Source organism: Octopus bimaculoides, chromosome 16 (genome assembly GCF_001194135.2).
Source record: "Octopus bimaculoides isolate UCB-OBI-ISO-001 chromosome 16, ASM119413v2, whole genome shotgun sequence".
Taxonomy (NCBI): Eukaryota; Metazoa; Mollusca; class Cephalopoda; order Octopoda; family Octopodidae; genus Octopus; species Octopus bimaculoides.
Window position 1 is genome coordinate 20893431 of NC_068996.1, and position 7537 is coordinate 20900967.

At 37.0% G+C, this 7537-nt stretch overlaps 1 protein-coding gene across 1 annotated transcript in view; it reads right to left on the reverse strand.

Moving 5' to 3' along the window:
* The window catches only part of LOC106872839 (exocyst complex component 8), a 108283-nt gene that overhangs the window by 72610 nt on the left and 28136 nt on the right, over positions 1–7537 (reverse strand). The window lies entirely within an intron of this gene.

Consider the following 7537-nt stretch of genomic DNA (forward strand, 5'->3'; position numbering starts at 1 on the left):
CACACACACACCCACACACCACACACACACCACACACACACACACACATATATTATATATATATATAAAATACAAAAATGGGACAAGAATGCAAAACATCCAGACAGACGATACAAAGAAAACAAGGACAGGTCATTTGGAGTTTTCTTTGCAATTTTGGCTGGTTTACTCGAGATTGCTCCAATCTAGCCAGTCCCAAGGAAAAACTAAGCTAAGAGCACTAGATTCCTTGGAAGAAAGCAAGGACGGAAAAAAACAGAGAAATGGTACACAAATATAAATAACAGGACATTAACAACAGGTGCCTTTTGACTAAGGATGAATTAAATTAAGCTGGCGTGTGTGGAAGTAAAGATTTACGGCAGGGACATAAGATTTGACAGGCACAGGGAGGAATATAGATGTTGCACAGATGGTAGTTGAGCCAAAAAAGAAAGGTCAGGCTTGGCCAAACACCAGTCATGTGGGAAGAGAAGAGAGAGAGGCAGAGGGATAGAAGAATTAAGGAGAGGTGAGAAAAAAATGTAAGGGACAGAGTGAAGTGGAAGAGGAGGGAAGGTAAGCATGAAGAGAAGGCCAGGAAATGTGAAAGAGGGGGAGTGAAAGTAGGAAGAGTGGAATGAACAGAGTAAGTGTGAAGGGGCTGATAGAAAGAAGGAAAGAATGAAAGAATAAAAAGAATAACAAAGTTGTGCAAAATTTAGATATATATATACTTACATATAAGAGACCAAAGTGTATGTACGCCGCTATATACATATATACAATACTACATTTTCCTGACACATAACCAATACATATTTCGCCGGTGGCACGTAAAAAGCACCCACTACACTCTTGGAGTGGTTGGTGTTAGGAAGGGCATCCAGCTGTAGAAAATCTGTCAAATCAGATTGGAGCCTGGTGTAGCCATCTGGTTTCACCAGTCCTCAGTCAAATTGTCCAACCCATGCTAGCATGGAAAGCGGACGTTAAACGAAGATGATGATGATGATGATGAAAGATCAAGTGAGGTCTACATTAGAAGACAAATTTATAGGAGTGTAATGCTGTTGGTACATACACAAAATAACCTAGGAGATAACCAACAAAAGGTAATTTGGTTGAATAATACTTGCCAACACACTATGTTAACTTATGGCTGCTCACACGTGTCTATTTTGTCAAGTATGTAGTGAACCACACAACATTATGCTATAGTTCACTACTGTTATGTAGACTAGACTCCTGACAGTTAAGTGTTTTGATCATGGACACAACACAATGAACTATACCACACTGTGGTACCTAATTACAGCTAAGTAGACTGGACTGTTGACAATTAAGTGTGTTGGTCATGCACAAAGTACAGTGAAATATAGCATACTGTGGTGTAATCAATCAAACAGTCAAATATGTTCCAGCCGTGAATTTCTCATCTTTACATGTTTTCAAGTACAGTGTATTTAAGAGTACATTATTCAATGGATTCTTTTTTGAACCCGTGTTACCATATTTTTTCATTCAATTAATTCCAGAAATAATAAAGAATAGAATAAAATATCTTTATCATTATTAAGTTGATACTTGGAACATGAATTAACATGAAATTTTAATAGGAATTTTCAAAATTTAGATCACTTTAAAACAAGAAATCTGTATCATAAAATGAAAGGTGATCTTCCAGTATCAAATGGGTTGAGGACCTAGGGAGATGTATTTGCTGTTTATAACAGATTGACTGACCACATAGAAACCTGTTCATATGATATCCACTGGTGATACAGGATTAAATTATGATTCACTCATTATAATTTGATATATGTATATATATATATATATGTGTGTATATATATATATGTGTGTGTATATATATATATATATGAATATGTTTAAAGTTTTTATATTGAGATTTGAGGCTAAAACATTTCAAATTTCAAAAGAAATATGTTCAGTAAATGAATTATCATGGTGTTAATTATTACAATCATCTTGTTTCTTAAGATCCTTTTAAATTTCATGTGTTGTACTGGTGTTCTCTCTTCAAGTTTGAAGAGTGTTAGAGTCTGAGAGAACCAGGCAAATAAAGGTAGTTAACATGGTTGATGCATTCATTTGCAATATCATGATATTCTGGTCTTTGGGGTTCTAACTATAGGTTTGAGAGGAATTAATGGATATTATTGCTAAGTATGTCACATAGGCATGTTAAAAACAAAATGTTCTTTGATGATAGACGCACTTATAAGTATACATTATTTTTCTGTCCTATCACTGATCTCATTTCACATGTTGATGATGTGATCAATTGAACACTTCATCAGGTCTTATAACTGTCACGAAGATAGTTGGTGGATTCTAGATATAGTATACGAAGAGCTGGAACAGATGACACAATAACAATTCTGCTACTCAGGGCCTCTGAGAAGAATATGACTATGGGATGGTGTCTTATTTCAAACTTTAAAGGGTACTGAGATTCTTTTTTTTTTAGGGAGGAGACTAGCAGATAGATACAAGCCCCTTCTTTGCAACGTACAGACTAACCCACTCCCTGTCATCTCGTAGGTCCTATTACCAATCCCCTGTCTTGGGTTGGCACTTTATTTATCAACCCCGAGAAGATAAAAAAGTTGACCTCAGAACAAATACTGCAAGATATTCTATCAAATGCTCTGATGGCTCTGTTAAATTATGCACCACCATAAGAAAAAGACTAAATGTGTGTTTATTCACACATAAATATTCAAACTCTTAGCACACCGTAGTCACTACATTGCATAAGGGACATAACTCCTCGTGTCGGCCTTAAATCTTGATAATGAAATGAAAGTAGAGTCCTCAATCCTCTCATATTTTTTATTCATCAGTGTGAGGAGAAGAATAAAGGACAGCGAACTGTAGCAATATACAATGATTACAATCATCTTGCTAATAATAATTGCGAGAAAATAATACAAGAGAAATTAATCTCAATAAGATAAATGTCTGAAGAAAATAGGACATGGAAGAATATATTATATAAAATATTTCCAAGAATCTAAAACCAATGATGAAAATGATAATAAACAATATCCCTAAATGCTAGCCATTATCATTTTACTTTAATTTTACTTCAAATTACATGATGCTAGTTTCACCCACAGTACAACATGCACTTAACTACAAACTCACATGGGTCTATGAGGGAACTTCTATGTGGCTGTTCAACCTGATATAACTAGCAGCCAGAATCCTCTCAATTCAAACAAACACTAGTCTTAAAAACAGATACATTTGAATGTAGTCAAAGATACACTATGTCTGAACCCCCCCCCCAAAAAAAAAAGATGACAGCAAACACTACTGTCTTAAAAACAGACATATTTGATAATATAGTCCAAGATACATTATGCCTGAAAAAGATGACAATGTTCATGATTGGAAATCTCTTTCAGCACATGCTTGCTTGATCAGGCAGACATTGTGTTTTAACAAAAATAATAGCAACCACAAACAAAGGAATCGTAAGTGGGTGAATGAGTACAGACCACAGAGTGATGAGTTTTCAATTTATTATTAAAACTACTGTGTTTCTGGAGATGATGATGATGATGATGAGGACAACGTAACTGAATACACAACCACACCTCAAAAGGGAACACGTCCTCATACTTTGCTTATCTTTTCTTCTCATGTGTCAATGTCAAAGTAGATAAGAATGTTTACTCTCATTTAGAAATACAAGGTTCCCGGTCCAAATCTGATGAAGACTGAAGATCACTTGGAACAACACAATGTAGATGTAAGTATAGATTCTAATGACAGGTCAACAGATTATGAAATTATCATCTGGCATACCAATTTTAATATCACTAATATTCTCAAAAAGAAAGAAGCCATCATTGTCATTATTGTTGTCATTGTTATTATGAGGTGGGTATCCAAAAGAAACCAGAATTTTGCAATATTGGTTTATTCACTCAGTTTTACATGTTTACACTTTTATCACCTTCAAAGTATTCTCCATTTGAAGCAATGCATCGGTCCAGATGTGTTTTTTCACTGTTCGAAGCAGTCCTGGAACTCTTGTCAAGTGAAGCCTTTTAATGCCTCCATTATTTTCTTCTTCACCTCTTCCACATCTGCAAAACGTTTTCCTTTAACGACTTTTTTTTCATTTGGAGGAACAAAAAAAAGTTGCAGGGAGCAAGGTCAGGTGAAGAGGGAGGGTGGGTAATCAGAGTCATGCTATTCTTGGTCAAAAACTGTTTCACGCTCAAGGTGGTGTGCACAGGTGCATTGTCGTGATTAAACGATCACTTTCCATTTTGCCACAGGTTGGGGCGTTTTCAGCTCACTGTGTCTCGCAAAGTCTCAGAACATCCAAGTAAAATGTCTGGTTAACAGTTTGACCAGGAGGAACAAATTCTGTGTAGACAATTCCTTTCACATCGATGAAACAAATCAGCATGATTTTGACATTGGACTTCATTTGACACACTTTTTTCGGGTGTTGTGACATTGAATGCCCCTATTGACTTCATTGCTGTTTTGTTTCCAGGTCGTAGTACCAACTCTCATCACCAGTGATGACCTTTGAAAAAAGGTCTGATTAACTTACATCTGTTCTTTCAGTTTATGGGTCACACATTCAGTTGTGACTGCTTTTGATTTTCCATAAGCAAGTCAGACATAAATTTTTCTGCAACTCTTTTCATTCACAATTCCTTGCTCAAAATTCATTGGTAGGATCTCCAGGACATACCAGTCATATCAACAAGTTCGTCAATTGCTTGATGACGGTCCTCCAAGATCAGTTTATGAATTTTCATGATGTTTTCATCCATTTGGGAGGTCAACAGTTGCTCTGAACAAGGTTGGTCTTCAAGCAATAAGTGACCATTCCTAAAGCGTGAAAACCACTTGTAAACTTGTTTTTACTTGTGATAAGCTGTTTGAAGCATTACAATTGTTTTGGCTCCGGTTTTTCCCAGCAGGAAACAGAATTTCATGGAAAGACGCTGTTCCTTCATTTCTGCCATCACAAAAATTGATGAACAGGGGAAAAGCACTGCAAAACAATGACGCACCACATGGCAGTATGACCTCACACACTGCCACCTGTTGGCAGACTGATGTCTGAGGCTTGCATCAAGTGGCTTCTAGCAATGGAAGTCTGAACTGACCCCCCAGACAATGTTTCCAGTTACATTTGCGTACCTTCCCATATTATCATTATTATTAAGGTGGTGAGCTGGTAGAATCATTAGCATGCCGGGCAAAATGCTTAGTGGTATTTCATCTGTCACAACATTCTGAGTTCAAACACTGCCGAGGTCGACTTTGACTTTCATCCTTTCAGGGTTGATAAATTAAGTGCCAGTGAAACACTGGAATCAATGTAACCGATTATACCCCTCTCCCAAATATCAGGCCTTGTGCCTATAGCAGAAAGGATTATTATCATTATTACCTCCACCTTAGCGAAGGTGGCGATACTGTTTTCAGTCATGTTTGTTTGTTTGTCCATGGACAAGATATCTCAAGAACTGCTGGATGGATTCAGATGAGACTTTGAGGGATGTTGGTCCTTGTGACTGGCACAAACTGATTAGATTTTGGGATCGATCCAGTACATAGCATCAGCGTGATCGTTACCAACGTTGCCTTCCTGGCACTTGTGCCAGTGGCACGTAAAATACACCATTTCGAGCGTGGCCGTTGCCAGTACCGCCTGACTGGCCTTCATGCTGGTGGCACGTAAAAGCACCCACTACACTCTTGGAGTGGTTGGCGTTAGGAAGGGCATCCAGCTGTAGAAACTCTGCCAAATCAGATTGGAACCTGGTGTAGCCACCTGGTCCACCAGTCCTCGGTTAAATCGTCCAACCCATGCTAGCATGGAAAGTGGACGTTAAACGACGATGATGATGATGATATATATATATATATATATTTTCTTGCTGTATTTTGCATCTGTGATTTTATTTCTGATGTTCTATATAAATAAAGGTATTTTCTTCGTTTTGCTTTTCTTTCTACGAAATGAGAAGATACATTGTGGAACTGTTATTTGAATGAGTTGTATCTGTTTATTACCCGATGAGACACATCTGCACCACCAGATGCTCCTGAACCAGTTATTAAGTGTCCCACCCAACCGATGCTAGATGTGTTGATACAATTGTCGTAATTAATAATTAAAATTCTAGTATATTTTATCTTTCATTTACTATATATATATATATATATATATATATATACATACAACGGGCTTCTTTCAGTTTCCATCTATCAAATCCACTCACAAGGCTTTGGTTGACCCAAGGATATAGTAGGGTACCACACTGTGGAGCTAACCCTGGAGCCATATGATTGGGAAGCAAAGTTCTTATCACACAGTCATACCTAATAATAATAGTAATAATAATAATAATAATAATAATAATAATAATAATCCTTTCTTATAAAGGCACAAGGCGTGAAATTTTGTGGGAGGGGACTAGTCGATTACATCGACCACAATGCATAACTGGCATTTATTTCATCAACCATGAAAGGATGAAAGGTAAAGTTGACCTCGGCAGAATTTGAACTCAGAATATAAGGACAGACGAAATACCGCTAAGCATTTTGCCTGGTGTGCTAATGATTCTGCCAGCTTGTCACCTTAATAATAATAATAATAATAATAATAATAATAATAATAATAATAATAATAATATGGCACCTGTGCCCAGCGTCGCCTTTCTGACATTTGTGCCCGCGGCATGTGTAAGGACTTTCGAGCGAGATCATTGCCAGTGCCACTGGACTGGTTCCTGTGCAGGTGGCATCATGTAAAAAACACCATTTAAGCATGGCCATTGCCAGTACCTCCTGACTGGCCTTCGTGCGGGTGACACGTAAAAGCACCCACTACACTCTCTGAGTAGTTGGCGTTAGGAAGGGCATCCAGCTGTAGAAACTCTGCCAAATCAGATTGGAGCCTGGTGTAGCCATCTGGTTTCACCAGTCCTCAGTCAAATCGTCTAACCCATGCTAGCATGGAAAGCGGATGTTAAACGATGATGATGATGATGATGATAATAATAATAATGATAATAATAATAATAATTATAAAATTATAATAACAATGATTGATGATGATGATAATGTATTCTACTGCAGGTACAAACCTAAAATTTAGGGGAGAATATTAGTCAATTACATTGACCTCAGTACTCTATTGACACTTATTTTATTGACCCCAAAAGGATGATAGGCTAAGTCAACTTTGGCAGTATTTAAACTCAGAATGTAAAGAGTCACACATTGTTAACCTGAAATCACCTGATTTCAAAACTAAAATATTACAAATTTAACAGAACCTTAGTTCTCAGACTGTGGTCTCCTTCCTGTACAATATATCAGTTCTAATCATAAATAACACCCATAGTAAAATGTCCAGCTTGTTGTTACTTGAGGTCTCTGAGACTTCCAACAGCTTATATAAAATCAAAGCAGCAACAAGTGTAAATAATAATAATTCTTTCTACTATAGGCACAAGGCTCAAAATTTTGTGTGTGTGTGTGT